The 16,229-nt window shown below is 42.3% G+C and overlaps 1 protein-coding gene across 1 annotated transcript in view; it reads left to right on the forward strand.

The window, feature by feature from the left end:
- The window catches only part of LOC307169706 (extracellular superoxide dismutase [Cu-Zn]-like), a 128,613-nt gene that overhangs the window by 8,722 nt on the left and 103,662 nt on the right, over window positions 1-16,229 (forward strand). The window contains exon 7 of the transcript XR_013823173.1: window positions 67-2,898. The gene's annotated coding sequence lies outside the window, so the exon portion shown is untranslated. Of the gene's footprint in view, window positions 1-66 lie in introns of the transcript that reaches the window.

Here is a 16,229-nt window from a genome sequence, read left to right on the forward strand (position 1 = left end):
TCCAGGAGCTCAGGGGCTCCAGTGCATCATCAAGTAGGGGCGTGTCCAGGAGCTCAGGGACTCCAGTGCGTCATCAAGTAGGGGCGTGTCCAGGAGCTCAGGGGCTCCAGTGCGTCATCAAGTAGGGGCGTGTCCAGGAGCTCAGGGTCTCCAGTGCATCATCAAGTAGGGGCGTGTCCAGGAGCTCAGGGTCTCCAGTGCGTCATCAAGTAGGGGCGTGTCCAGGAGCTCAGGGTCTCCAGTGCGTCATCAAGTAGGGGCGTGTCCAGGAGCTCAGCGGCTCCAGTGCGTCATCAAGTAGGGGCGTGTCCAGGAGCTCAGGGGCTCCAGTGCTTCATCAAGTAGGGGCGTGTCCAGGAGCTCAGCGGCTCCAGTGCGTCATCAAGTAGGGGCGTGTCCAGGAGCTCAGGGGCTCCAGTGCGTCATCAAGTAGGGGCGTGTCCAGGAGCTCAGGGGCTCCAGTGCGTCATCAAGTAGGGGTGTGTCCAGGAGCTCAGGGGCTCCAGTGCGGCATCGAGCCCACGTTTTAGCCTCGCCCAAAAAATCCGGAACACAGCAACGGTGAAAAACTGTTAACGGTCTAACTCCACAATTCAGTACTTCACAGTTCACAGTCTTTGTAATATAATTTAGCAATACATTTCTAACATTTATAATGTGTTTAGATTTTTTTTTTAGAATTGCCTTTACAGGGACTTTAAGATGGGGTTTTTTTACATATAAAAAGCCAGATTTATTTTCATTTATATGGATTTTATGGATATATTTGCCTACAGTGTTGAAAGTCATTGTCTTGCGCTTCATATGTAAACTGCTTTAAATATAATATTAATACAGTAATGGACAGACTCAGACTGTATAATCTCTCTCTGTTCTGTGTGATGGAGCTGATTTGAGGATTCTTGGATCTTGTCTGTTCATTCCTGTTTTTAGCATCTTTTTTCATTTTGAATGATTGCTGTAATTTTCTTAATAAAACCTCTGCAGTTGTGTTTAATAAGTCTCCTTTCCTGAGATGTTTGTTCCGCTTCATGAGCTCGTAATGTATCGTAATATAGAATAGTAAGTGTGAGTATTAATGGGTCGAGTGTTGATGAAATATATGCGTTTCTTGAAGATGGCTAAAGCCTCATCAGCTCAGGTTGAGTTCGACAGGTCGTTCCTCCAGCAGGAACAGTCCAGGTGAAGGTCTGGGAAAGTGATTCTGTGTCTCTTTGAGATGATGCACCACAAGACACCGTTCACTTGCAGAACACAAGCTTCTGGAGACACATCGGTCTGGAGTAGTGAGTTTAGGTGTAGAGGAGCAGAGCCAGTGGTTGTTCTGTAGTCAAGTCATTGAGAGCATTACAATAGTCCAGGAAACTGCTAAAATAAAGAAGGGAGACTAACAGCAGAAATACTCTCATGTGCAAAATATATCCTTCAGAGCTAATATCCATCGTTCAGAGCAGATGTGTCTTCTCAGACATGTTTCACACACACGTTACTCAACCTTCACTGTGGGATTGTGTAACTAAACAGTAACTCTAGCAGGGTTTCAACACTCAGTTGTTCAGATGAGAGCAAGTTACACAACCACAGGAGGGGCTGATGAAAACTCTAACTAGATACAACAAACTGCGTTGGTGCTTCGAAGCTTTTGACACAGTGCTTAACTTCGCCATTTGATGGTCAATAATAATTCCTACACCAACTGTGTCATTCAAATGTTTTGTTCAATGGGATGTCATTGTAAGGTTTATTTGTATATTTAATAAGCATATTTGTCATTAGCAAGAAGGCAGGCCAAATTTCAGTGTATTGCACAATACAAGGACAATAAAGACTTTCTGTTCATCATTGTTACTCACCTTCTAAATACAATGTTTAATACGCCAATAAATTGGGCCTATGTGATTTTTCATTTCACTTAATTTTTGGGCCTGCCAGTATTTGAGAGGGTCTTTGCTTCGAGGGAGGTATGTATCATTGATGTATCTCTTGACCTCTATGGTGGCGTCAGCATTATAGCTTTGATGCATTATAGCTCATATGCAGCAAACCCAGTCGGCAGCGGCCATCAGACCCAAGAGTCTTTGAAGCGTTTTCAGGGCGACCGCTCTGCCCTTCACAAAAGAGGCCAGTGTATCGTTAATGGACTGGATACTCTGTTCTGATGAGCTCGAGAGTCCAAAATCATACCCAGGAAATCTATCTGGAAACTATCTATATACGAAAATCTGGAATTTCATTTGAAATGTGGTGTGCTTTTTATTTTGATCTATTCTTATTTTCAACCACTCTTAGTTTCAAGTATTTACTTTTTTATCTAGCCTTTGTTGAGAACTGCATTATTATTATTTTTGTCTTGAACAATGATTCAATTAAAATTGATTGTGAATACAAAACCAAATGAGTGAAAAATGTGTTACTGTCTGACACATTCTGAGTGCAGTGTGAATAACTAAATCCTCTGCTGAATGCATATTTCCAAACAATTACATTATATAATGTTCAAAATACATTATATGGATTATGTTTTAAAACCAATACCATCATTATTCCATGGTATAATAAAAAAATAATGCATTCATATCTGAAAACTACATGTCTTATTGTACAGTGCCAAGATAGTATTTATATTCCAGTAATGAACAATGCGACTAACACTTTTTGCTGTCTTACAGTGGGACTGTCTTACTGTGTGTGTGTGTGTGTGTGTGTGTGTGTGTGTGTGTGTGTGTAAAGTTGATGCCTTGTATGACAGTTACAGAGACTGATTGAAATGTTGTGTTTCAGTGTTAAGACATATATCAGTTCTGCTTTATTCTTGTGTTGTGTTTCTGTTACTGCTTTGTACAGCACATTGTCTTTCTGTTTTCTGTGTTTGATGACTGGACTCATAAAATGTTTTGAAATATGAAAAAAAAAAATATATATATATATATATATGCATTGTAACTAAATGCATTTAATGATATGTTTACTGCTGAGAAATACAGATGAAGCCACTTGATAATTGGGAAATGTAGTCAAGAATTTCCCTCCGTTATGAAATCACCCATTCACTGCAAAACTTCTGTTATTGCTCTGAGAGATCTCATCATCGCTATGGAAAACCCTGTCTTTGCTACACATTTAAAAACAATAAATTGCAGAATTTAGCAAATTAATCATGATTCCTTCCCATGGAGTCCCACCCTTTGCACACACACTGGTATTCCTATCACTATAGGGACTCTCCATAGACGTAATTAGGACAGTAGTCGATCTCCGAATGCGAATGAACTGACTCTGAATTTTAGTATTGTTTCTTATATGAGGATCCTTATTCAAATACAAGGTCAATATTGATTTTCACTAACAACAAAAATTTATTTTGAACTAAGCTTTAGGAGCTTTCCATCTTTACTCTCCTCCCTGTTATGGAGATCGACTATTTTTGACTGACAAAATGCCGGCGGACGGAAACACAGTGAGTTGTTCAAAACCTTTCTTTTTAGTAAACTCTGTGTACACACAAGAGCAGAATGAGAGGTGGCAACTTCCCATGGTACATGTAAAAAAAAAAGTTATACTGCTAATGAGGGACATATGATTATTTTAATGAACTGAACAGTAAATTCTGAACTATCAGCCATTTCAACTGAAAGATGAAGGCTATAATACTAACGTTGGATTAGAAATCTTTAAAGTATAATCGTTTTCTCTGTTTTTAGCATTGTGTGTGAAAGTATGTTTGTTAGTGTATGTGTGTGTGTATGTGTGTGTGTGTGTGTGTGTGTGTGTGTGTGTGTGTGTGTGTGAGAGAGAGAGAGAGTACGTTTGAGTGTGTATGCATTAGGGCTGCACGATTCTTGCTAAAATGTGAATTACGATTTTTCGCCATGGGAATTGAGATCACGATTCTCTTACACGATTCTCATTTTTTCAACCAAAATTTATTGCAATCAAGTACAAAAAAACAACATCAAAAAAACAAAGGACATTCAGTATAATAAAGTGCAGGAGTAACAAAAAAATGTCTCTTTTCTTTATTTTAGACCCCTTAAAGTGAATAATTTTAAAGCTTTATGTTGTTGAACATACATCTACTGTGTTTACGGGAATACTCGACTTGGCATTTTGAAATATCTCTGTTTATTTGGCCGTTTAGGTGTGCAACTGGAGACAACAGCTGTGTCCCAATGTGAAGGCTGCATCCTTCTAAGGCCGCGGACTTCAAATGATGCAGCCTATGCGTCCTCCGAAGGACGCACCATGTAGCCTCCGTAGGATTTCCTAATTGCGCAGCCAGGTGTTCCCGATTACCGCTCCAGGCGCCAAGCAACGGTGCGAGAGTATGCTGCCATCCTGATAATTCATTTGATATAATTGAGTAAACAGCTATGGAGCCAGAATTGGCTATTGTCATTTTTATGTTTTATATTTTACTGGAGGACATGGTATTAAGGATGTTTCAGGTCATGTACTTTCGGCTTAGCCGAAGATTCAAATGTTCATTTATATCTTACCTTGATGCGATTTTGTAGGCTAGTGTATTCTTTTTATTATGCACATAAATGGACCATGGTAAATATATTTACACAGGTTTTCAACCGTATTTGAATATAAAACCCAGTTGAATATAAAAAGTCCAGTGCGAATGTTACTCCCGCTCGTCATCGCCAGCTGTCAGTCACTGTTGCTAGGCGACAAGAACAATCCTCCGTAGGCTAGACCGGTCCGAGCGCTTCAGATGCGCCCTTTGAAATGGGACGGAGCTGTAGTTAGCAACAATTTGTTAATATTGTGACAATAGGCCTACATTTTGTTACTTTAATTTTCAAAATAACCAGTGGTGGTATGTAAGGAACTACATACTTCGTTAATACTCGAAGTAATTTTCCCACACAGGACAGCAACACTACAAAATTATTCTTTTACAATATGATGCATTGTTTTACATTAAACTACACAAAAGTATATAGTTTAAATTTATCAACCTTGAAAATATTCAAAAGTAAAATGCAACATATGCAGTAATATAAATGTAAAACATCATAAAAACCCTGACAAGTTTTTTTTTTTCCTGCAGAATTCCTTTACTTTTACTCTTGATACCTTAAGTACATTAGAGTATGCAAGATAATTTTGCTTAACTAAGGTTTGAAATATGACTAGTAGTTTTTCCCCAATGCGGTATTAGTGGTTATTAAAAGTACTTTAGTGTAATAAAGTATCTCAATATTTATTCCATGAGTCAGCCCTGCAAACCTACTGGTAGACAACTCAGTGGATAGTGAAAATATCTAATATAGTGATGTCCCACCAGCAGAGGCCTTACCAGGGTCTCTATTGTGGAGCCCATCCCGGTCCAGCAGCACACCAGGGTCTCCCTGCTCAATCATTCATCATTTCTCAATCATTCTTTCAAAAAGAGAAAACAGCCTGTCCATCCTCTCCTGTGCTCTCCTCGCCTCTGCAGTCCCATGTCTTCTCTAATCAAGTCCAAAAACTCATCCTCTCTGTCTGCTGCTGCTGCCCCTGGCTCCTCCTCTTCTTGGTCACACACTGCTGAAATCGGCCCTGGTCTGTCCTCAGGGATTGAAGCAATGAGGACAGGGTGGTGGTGCAATGCCTCTGCCCCAACATCTCATCCATGAGGACAAACCAGGGCCAAGTTCAGCAGTGGGTTTCCCACTCACTCCCTCTCCTGTCCCAGGACACTTGCAATCCTAGGGCAGAGCAAATTAACCATGGCTTGTTAACAACAACAGCACAATACATTTCAGCAAAGATGTGTGTATTAATTTTCTTAAAATATGTATATTATTTTGTGCCTGTATGGGAGTTACGTTCCCCAGACCCATTTTTCCTGAATTGCTCTAAAAAAGCAGAAAAGGGTACTTAACACAGGGGTGCAATCTTAAGTGCATTGTTAACACTGCAAAATATGACACATCAAGACATGCAAAATATACTTAATATTTCTGTATACTCAAATTTGGTTTAAAACACATAGCTTGCATGATAGCACTACAAAAACACATAAAAGTGAAACCCCATTGCCTTATCTACTGCTTTTCTTATTGTTTTAGGCTTTATAGGGTGAGTGATACAGTATTTCTTATAATACACAAGTGAGATAGACTAGAGCAAATATTACAAATAGGTCGTTAAACTAATAACGTTATTACCACAAGTTTTGCCTAAAACTACCTGACAAATGAAGCCACGCAATGGTGACGAAGGAGTTAAGATGAAGTTTATAATAAATTAGCTATTTGAGTAAATGAAAACATAATACTTACATTTAAATGTGAATTTGCTGTCCACCACCGATCACTAGTCTCGACCGCCTTTAAAAATAAATAAATAAATAAATGCTTTCGCCAACGGCGCGCACTGACTTATGGGGTAGGATAGGGTAGGATAGGCCGCTACGTGTCCATTTATGTATCCTTTCTTTCATGGGGAAACGAAGGGCACATTTGGCATCGCTTTTGAATCAGGGTAGCCTTCGTCACGCCGCTGTGACGCAATCGGCCTTCTAATACGGCCTTTGGAGGATGCAGCCTTCACATTGGGACACAGCTAATGACTGCTTGTCCGTGTTTCACTCGGAGCGCGCGCACAGCATCCTGTCAGTATAATTCAGTTCTCTTTCGCGACTTATCGCGCTTTTAATATTTCTTTTCAATATACAGCACATTCTGCTCTTTTTTTCTCTTTCATTCATGATTTGTTATTAATAACTTTAAACAGAATCATCAACTAAATCTGCGTGGATTATCAAAAATACGACACATTTATGGGACAGAAAATTGTCTCTGCGGCAAATGTGAAAGTAAAAGCACAGCAAAGCACCCGTTTCAATAAAAGGATATATTAAAGTTTATATAGCCTACTTTTACATTTTCGCTGCTGTTCTATTGGCTTGAATCCCAGTGCAGGAGCTGTAGGTTACAATTTACCACAGAAACGCAAGTGGTTGATTGCTGTGGTGACTCGTGACACTCGCGAACAGCACTGAACACGCACTTTTGCCGGTACAACTTGAATATTATTATTAATATCATAAACTTTTCATTAACTTAGGTAGAACAACAAGGGAATTGTAATTGGCTGCTTTTTCTGCAGAGAGCCGATCTCTGTTGATGTTCCTCAGCCATCACAACAATATTTTGTTATTGTGTGAGTGTGACCAATAACGCGTGAACGCAGCGTGATCTGAATGAAGGGAAATACACGGAAGTGAATCGCCATCATTAAGAAATGAGATCGCATTTATGTTTGAATCGAGATCGTGATTTTTTTTTTTATTAATCGTGCAGCCCTAGTATGCGTGTATATCTGTGTGTGTGCATGATAATGTGTGTGTAAGCATATTAATGGAGTAATCATGGAAAAATGGCCTTGCTGTAGTGGAGATTACTGGTAGAAACAAACACTTTCAAAATAAAATAATTTGATTCCTTAATTTATTCATTTTGATCAAACCGATATGGATTCCAGGATATTTTGATTACTAAACAATAAAACAATGCATTTTGGGAAAAATTCCAGGAAATACTGAGCCTCATAAGAAATGATGCCTAGTCTGTAAGATACAGTATACTACACTCACTGGGCCTGTACCCTCAAGGGTATATATTTCTGCACTAAATTAAGGAAGCACTATTACGTAAGCGACTGTGATAAGGTGTAGAGAAGGACCCAAAAGCAGAGAAAGCATTCAACAGTCTTTAATTAGAGATGCTGGCAGAATGAAGCGGTAAGAACAAAACACTTCTTAATCAGATAACACAAGTTCTTCCGTAGACTTCGGGTAATCGAAACAACTTTCTTCCGTAGACTCAGGGTTGAAAGCACAAGGATAACATAAAGTCCCGTTGCACGAAGTGTGCGTAAGAGGTACTCGCCCAGATGCGTGAGCCCACAGATTCGCTCCAGCGAACAGGATAGAACAGCTACAAGGAGTGGCCACCAGTCGGAAACTCTGCACACAGTATAGCTCAGTGGAGATGACAATCACACGAGTAGATACCTCTTAGACAGGACACGATCACACCACAAGATGCCCGTAGACAAGACACGACAGGATTTGCACAGATGTAACGTATGCACAAACACATGAAATAATCTGGCGACAAGACAAGGGAAGGTCAGAACAATAAATAGCAAACCCTATTAGGGAAAGAGAGAGCAGGTGAGAAAGTAATGAGAAGACAATGAGAAAGTAATGAGGTTCAGCTGGAAATGATCAGAATGTAAAGGAGCGGCATGAATGAATGCGTGTAAAGCGTGGGAGTGTGTATGAGTGTGTGTGTCCAAAAGGGGGAGACAGAGTAAAGAAAGGAAAAGCCAGGATCATGACAGGATCATGACAGTACCCCTCCTTTAACGAGCGCCCCCTGGCGCATCTAAGGGAGCCTGCTGACAGGTACGGAGGAAATCATCAATGAGCGAAGGGTCCAGGATGTCCCGGGCGGACACCCAACTTCTCTCCTCAGGACCATACCCCTCCCAGTCCACTAAATATTGGTGCCCACGACCTCGGCGACGCATGTCGAGGAGCTTGCGAACCCTATAGACGGGTGAATCAACAATACGGACCGGAGGAATTGAGGGACGCACAGGCGCGCGTAACACTGGTTTTACGCATGAAACGTGGAAAACGGGATGGACGCGACGTAGATTGGGAGAAAGCGAAAGTTTAACTGTGACAGGATTAATGATCTTGACGATACGGAACGGTCCGATGAAATTAGGAATAAGCTTGCGAGACTCAGAATGGAGAGGTAAATTGGATGTGGATAACCACACTCTTTGACCACAGACGTAACGAGGACTCTTTATGCGACGCCTATTTGCAGCGATGCTCATGCGTTTCCTAGAACGACAAAGGGCAGATTTCACCCCTCTCCAAGTGCGTTTGCATCGATCGACAAATGACTGGACGGACGGAACATTAGATTCTGCACTCTGCGAAGGGAACAAAGGTGGTTGGTAGCCTAGGCAGCCCTGGAATGGAGAGAGACCCGTAGCAGACGTAGGAAGCGAGTTGTGCGCGTATTCAGCCCAGGCGAGCTGGTTTGACCATGACGAGGGATTACGATGCGCTAGACTATGAAGAGAACGTACAACGATTTGATTGGCTCGTTCGGCCTGACCGTTAGTTTGTGGGTGAAAACCCGAGGAGAGACTAGCGGACGCTCCGATGAGACGACAGAACTCCTTCCAAAATTGGGAGGAGAACTGTGGCCCTCGATCGGAGAGAACGTCAGTAGGTAACCCGTGTAGTCTAAACACTTGGTCGATCCAAATTTGAGCCATCTCCTTAGCGGATGGGAGTTTTGCGAGAGGAATAAAGTGCGCAGACTTGGAAAAACGGTCAACGACAGTAAGGATGACGGTGTTCCCAGCCGATGAAGGTAGACCCGTAATAAAGTCCATAGCGATATGGGACCATGGGCGTGATGGAACTGGTAACGGACGTAACAAACCGGCCGGAGGAGAATTACTGGACTTAGTTTGGGCGCAATCTACGCACGAGGCGACATACCGACGTGTATCATGATCCAGAGTGGGCCACCAGAAACGTTGACGAACGGTAGCAGGAGTGCCCTGTACGCCGGGATGGGCAGTGAATTTAGAAGCATGACCCCAATGAAGGACAGAACGACGGAGATGAACCGGAACAAACAGAAGGTGCCTGGGACATTTACGCGGAATGGAAACGCGGGCGAGAGCGCGCTTAACTGACATCTCGATTCCCCAGGAAACTGCTCCTACCACTCTACCTGGAGGGATAACCCCTTCAGGTGTTGTAGGAGTGGAGGAAGAGTCAAAGATGCGAGAGAGAGCGTCAGGTTTTACGTTCTTAGAGCCCGGACGATACGAAATCGTGAAATCGAACCGCGTAAAAAACAAAGCCCAACGTGCTTGGCGAGCATTCAATCTTTTTGCTGTTCGAATGTATTCAAGATTCTCTAACCAGTGTCTCCATTCACCCAAAGCTAAACGAATGGCTAGTAGCTCACGGTCTCCCACGTCATAGTTACGTTCGGCGGGCGAAAGGCGATGAGAGTAAAAGGCGCAGGGATGAACCTTTCCATCAGCGGCGGAGCGCTGGGAAAGGATAGCTCCGACCCCGACCTCTGACGCATGGACCTCGACTATGAACTGTCTGGAGACATCGGGAAAGAGCAAAATAGGCGCGGTAGTGAAAAGGGTCTTCAGACGATCAAAAGCGCCTTGGGCAGGAGCAGACCAGTCGAATTTGGCTCTCACCGACGCTAAGGCAGTGGGGGGGGCGGCTACCTGACTAAAGTTACGGACAAAACGACGATAAAAATTCGCAAAGCCCAGAAACCGCTGGAGCGCTACACGAGAATCAGGAACAGGCCATTCGGTGACCGCATGTCAGCATGTCCCGAAGCACGTCATTAACGAGTGCCTGGAACACTGCCGGAGCGTTGACGAGGCCGAACGGAAGAACCCGATATTCAAAGTGCCCCAGGGGTGTATTAAACGCGGTTTTCCACTCATCCCCCTTCTTAATGCGAACGAGGTGATAAGCGTTTCGTAAATCGAGCTTGGTGAAAATCTTTGCTCCCTGCAAGAGTTCGAAAGCCGAGGACATCAACGGTAACGGTTCTTGACCGTGATCTCGTTCAGCCCACGATAGTCAATGCAGGGACGCAAAGAGCCGTCTTTTTTCTTAACGAAAAAAAACCGGCGCCCGCGGGTGAGGACGAAGGAACAATAGTACCCGCATCAAGGGATGCTGACAGATAGTCTTCGAGTGCTTCGCGTTCGAGGGCGGACAATGAAAATAACCTGCCGCGCGGGGGCGTAGAACCTGGGAGGAGCTCAATACTACAATCATATGGTCGGTGAGGAGGAAGGGATGCCGCCCGGGACCGGCTGAACACCTCACGCAGATCGTGATACTCCTCCGGTACCCCGGACATATCACCTGGCTCTTCCTGAAAAACAGAGACAGATGACACCGGAGGAATGGCAGAGGTTAAACAATCAACATGGCAAGACAATTTCCATGACACGATAGAATTCTCAGACCAATTAATCTGGGGGTTGTGTTGGGCTAGCCAAGGGTGTCCTAGTACAACAGAGCAAAAGGGAGAACAAAAAACAAGAAAAGAAATTGTCTCTTTGTGATTCCCAGAAACTATGAGGGAAATAGGAACGGTCTTCTTACGAATCTTTGGCAGTGAACTGCCGTCTAAGGCATAAAGTGGCGTAGAGTCTGCTAGGTCAATAAGAGGAATACCTTGCCCTCCGTTTACTGGCGAGCGTTGGCTTTTACTGGGCATGACGAAACGAAGTGTGTAGATGCGGCACAGTACATGCACAGGCGGTTTAGTACTCGCCGCTCTCGTTCCTTGGCGGAGATTCGCAAACCTCCCAGCTGCATAGCTTCGGGCTCCGGTGCCGCAGGAGGCGGAGAAGAAACAGCGGGTGGAGACAGTCTATCAGAATACTGACTGCGCGCCCGACGGCGCAGATCAAAGCGCTTCTCAATTCGGAGTCTCACCTCAGTCCATTGACAGTTTTGCAGCACCCCCCCCACCACCCCTTCTTCACGCTTCTAGTCCTAAACACTTACATACGGGGGGAGTACTCTGGGTTCGGGCCGAACTCCGAGCTCGGAGCCCTTCCTCTGGACAGCACGCCAAATACGCATTAAACTTTACCCCCTCATTTTGTATGTAAGTGTGAACTCGTGAAAGAGATGTGTGAGCTAAGGATGTTCTCTGACCCCAAATAAACAGATAATGGAATGTTCACAATCTACAATATACAGTTAGATATTCTCCTACTCAGTATGTGTGTAAATAGTTGTGCTTAAATCTTTGGGTGTATTTTTACACGCCAACATATTTTGTCACACCTAATCTACAGCAAAAGAAAACATTTACAAGAGTTGCGAATGTGCGTTTTGTATGTTGAAATGTATGTTATTAAATTAAAAATGCCACGAAACAAAGACAAGAACACATCTTTCTTAGCCTGGGTGCCAGCCCGAACCCCGCCCACAACATTTGTTGGTCGGGAAGTTCGGTCTGGACTCGATCCGTTGAGGAGTAATTATGCCCGGCTCCCAAAAGGCCGAGCCAATCAAATTGCCAGGGCGGGCTTTAATCGATGATGGACAGATGATCTGCGGTTACGTAATCACCCACGTCACCAAAGAGCGCTTGATTTGAATTAGTTTACAACAAAGATGTCTGCAGCTGGAGAATTGAGATTTCACGAGTTCACACTTACAAATAAGTCAGATAGAATAAATGCGTATATGAGATTTCACGAGTTCACACTTACAAATAAGTCAGATGGAATAAATGCGTATATGAGATTTCACGAGTTCACACTTACAAATAAGTCAGATGGAATAAATGCGTATATGAGATTTCACGAGTTCACACTTACAAATAAGTCAGATGGAATAAATGCGTATATGAGATTTCACGAGTTCACACTTACAAATAAGTCAGATAGAATAAATGCGTATATGAGATTTCACGCGTTCACACTTACAAATAAGTCAGATAGAATAAATGCGTATAAGAGATTTCACGAGTTCACACTTACAAATAAGTCAGACAGAATAAATGCGTATATGAGATTTCACGAGTTCACACAAATAAGTCAGATAGAATAAATGCGTATATGACGTGCTGTCCGAGGAGAGGGCTGTGGGCTCGGTAGCCATTTTTTTTTCTGGTTCGGTTGAGACACGCCCCATAATCAAATCTCTATGGAGCAGTATCAGACTCACATTCTGACTAGAATATGAGTATGACGAAGTCAGGCTACATCTTTCTGTAAGTGACCCTCAAAATCTGTGCATACAACAAAACGCATGTATGTGTACAATGATTTATCAGAAAATTACTTTTGTCTCTTTGTTTGAAGAAAAACTTAAATCAGCTGGTGCTTAATAACTATTGAAGCTATTAAACACCCCTGAATTCGGTAATGACGTGTTTTATGCAATATTTATATCACATTTTAATTTCAACTCAATACATTTGAATGCGCTAAAGGGCTATGAACTTTAACATCTTAATATTTGGTAAAATTAACTCAAAGCATGCGCAAATTGAAATACATCCTAGCTACTTGTTTAATGTTTGTAATGTTTGTTACAGAACTTATTGCGAACAATTCACACATAAAAAAAAAAAACTCTTTTGATGTTATTATTAGTAATCTCTCTGGTGGCATATGCATAACTTCTCCATGATGCTACTTCTGATTCAATGTGGCTTTAATCCTATATAGCTGTTTACGACGTCATGATGACGACACCCCTATACAACCCGGTTTTCCTAACTGAAGGGCTCTAGCTCTACTAGCCGTGGACTGCTGTGCTACTGCATCATCTCATTGATCAAAAGTTGAAGGAACATTGTCTGGTTGTTACATGGACTGTCAAAGTCTGCTTCAACATTCCTGTTTGTCTGAGCCTGATGCAAACTACGCTTCTTCGACTCATGCTTCTGACCCAAAAACCCAAACTTCCGAGCGTTAACGCACTAGGTCTGGACGATTGTGCTGCAAGGACTCACTCAGGAGATTCCAGGAACTAACAGTATTTTTCATCATCGGATAGGGGACTATTAGAAAATCTAAAAACTTCTGAAAACTTCTGAAATGGCGACGCAAAACCTGATGGAGAGCGACTCCCGCTGAGTTCTGGCGATGCTGTGCACATGCAGCTGGAGGTGTGTGAGTGCGCCACGGGCAAAGAGTGTCGATTAAGAGCTACGCTAGACTGTATGTTTAAAGATCATTTTAGAGGCCAGATGGTTGGCTTGATGCACAGGATCATTGATGCTGTGTGTGATATGAAAAACGATTGTGCTCGGGATACCAAACGTGTGACAAATCTCAAAAATGAAATGGATGTCGTAAGAGGCCTGACAAATTCATGGACAGATGAGTTACCTCCATGTTTTTTAACGGCAAAGAGCCGATCGGCGTAATCCTCAGAATAGTTCTGGATGTGTTGCGTGTATGTAGTGACGAGTTCGGAGTCACCGAAATACTCTGTATGTGTACATTTGTGACAGACCTCTGTGTGTCACAGGTGTCAAAAAATGCAAAAACTGACATTGGTGAAATAGTTGAAAGTCTGGTCAGCTTTACCCTAGAGCAAAACATGATAGCCTGCCGCGATTTTCTATTCTGGTTAGACCATCTGTAAATATCGTTATTGTTTTACTTTATGTATGTAATGCCGGTCTATCATTTTCTTCACTACCTCAATGTATGAATGTATACTCAAAAGTATAATGTTGAAATTATTAAGGTCAAAAGGTCAAACCCATCATTAATAATTAATTAAAAACCCATCAATCATTTTGACACAAGCTGGATCTTAATACTACTAATAAAACAATCAGGGTGCGCTTTCATGGTCTCCGTGAACTGGAGCGCGTCTCAAAAATAAACAGAAACACAGGGTAGGCTATAGGCTACTAGAAATGTATCTAAAACCATAAAATATATAATAAAATATATAAAATATAAAATATATACAGTGTTTCCCCTATAAATTTTTCCAGCAGCGGTGCTGTTACGTGCCGGAGGTTGTTACCAAGCCGCTCGCGGGGGGTCCGGGGGCATGCCCCCCCGGAAGATTTTTTTTTTTGAATAACCCCTTAAACCATGACTTCTGGCAAGTTTTGTGGATAGAAATGGACATTTTGAGACATACATTTTGAGGCTCAAATGTAAGAAAGGGGCACTATGTAAAAAAAAAAAAAAATTTTTTTTTAATATATATATATATATTACGGCTGGGAATCGATTAAAAAAATAACTAATTAATCGCACAATTTGCTGTGATTAATCGCAATTAATTGCATTTCCTCCAAACTTGTAATCATCAATATTTAAATGTAGAATCACTAATTAAATCAAACACACAAAAAAGGGGGAAAAAAGAAAAATGTCCACACAAATTGGACAGAAAATAGCCCTATATTAAAATATAAAACATCAATATATTATTCTTCATTCAGTTCTATGCAACATACTCAGATTTAACAGATTTATTTTTTGACTAATTATCAAAATAAAGTGTAGTCATACAAAGCTATTATTACCAGAGTATGTGATCAGAGCAGGTAATTTTACCATGCATGGCTATGCCAGCTCAGCAAACAGAAGTCTACTACTGAGAAATTTCATGTTATTTGAGCGGGACTTTGCTTTTCCAGTGCGTGATCGGTACATGATTGGAGCGTTTGGGCCGTTAACCACAGAGCAGAACGCGCATCGCAAACATGGAGTGGAACATTGAGCAGAGAGCGCAGTGCGCCGACACACACTCACACACACGGAACCGAGAGCGCGGCGCAAACACGGAGCGGAAAAGACTCGCACGTGAGAGAGAATGAAACCTTATCGCCGAACACGGAGGGGCGGGACGGCATATTTTCCATAGACAGTAAAAAAATGGACACAGCGACCCCATAGACTTCAACGGAGAAATGTTCGTACCGCTTTCTCCTTTGCACAAGCGCTTGCTCGCTCTCCCTTGGCGTCTGTCGTTGCTATACCAACCATGAACTGAGGCGCGCCTGAAAACCTTTTGATCTGTCTATGCTGAAAACGTGCGCGCCGCGTCGCTTCTATTATGAGCTTGCCGCGCGCCCACATTTGAAATATTTGCATGTGAATGTGAATGTGAACAACGTGTTCATTTTATGGCAACGTGTGTAAGTGAATGTCGTGATATTATTGATCATGTGAAGATTTTGCAGCGGCGCTGAAAATCCAGCGGCGGCGCTGCGCCGCTGCTTAATACATTGTAGGGGAAACACTGATATATATAAACCCCGTACACGTCCATACACTTGAGATGCACAGAGATGATCAGATACAGGACATTTCTGATTACACACACTAGATGTGTTCAGAGATTTCCAGTATACCAGCAATTGCTGATGTTGTAATGTTTAAATCCTGGTAAGCATGAGGCCAAGAAAATTGTCAGTTCTTAAAGATTTATTAAAATCCTAAAGCAATCCAACAGTGCCAGATGTTACATAATGGTCAGCATGTACAACACACTTCAACTCTTAGGGACTGTTCGTTATTTATTTAAGGGGCCACCGGAGGAGTTTTGAGATCTGTTGTCAAAAAAGACATGACCCTCCCTTCGCCAGCAATAATTTTTTCTATGACCCTCCAAAATGATTGTGAAAAAAGGCATGACCCTCCCCAAT

Source organism: Squalius cephalus (genome assembly GCF_949319135.1).
Source record: "Squalius cephalus genome assembly, chromosome: 1".
NCBI classification, from domain to species: domain Eukaryota; kingdom Metazoa; phylum Chordata; class Actinopteri; order Cypriniformes; family Leuciscidae; genus Squalius; species Squalius cephalus.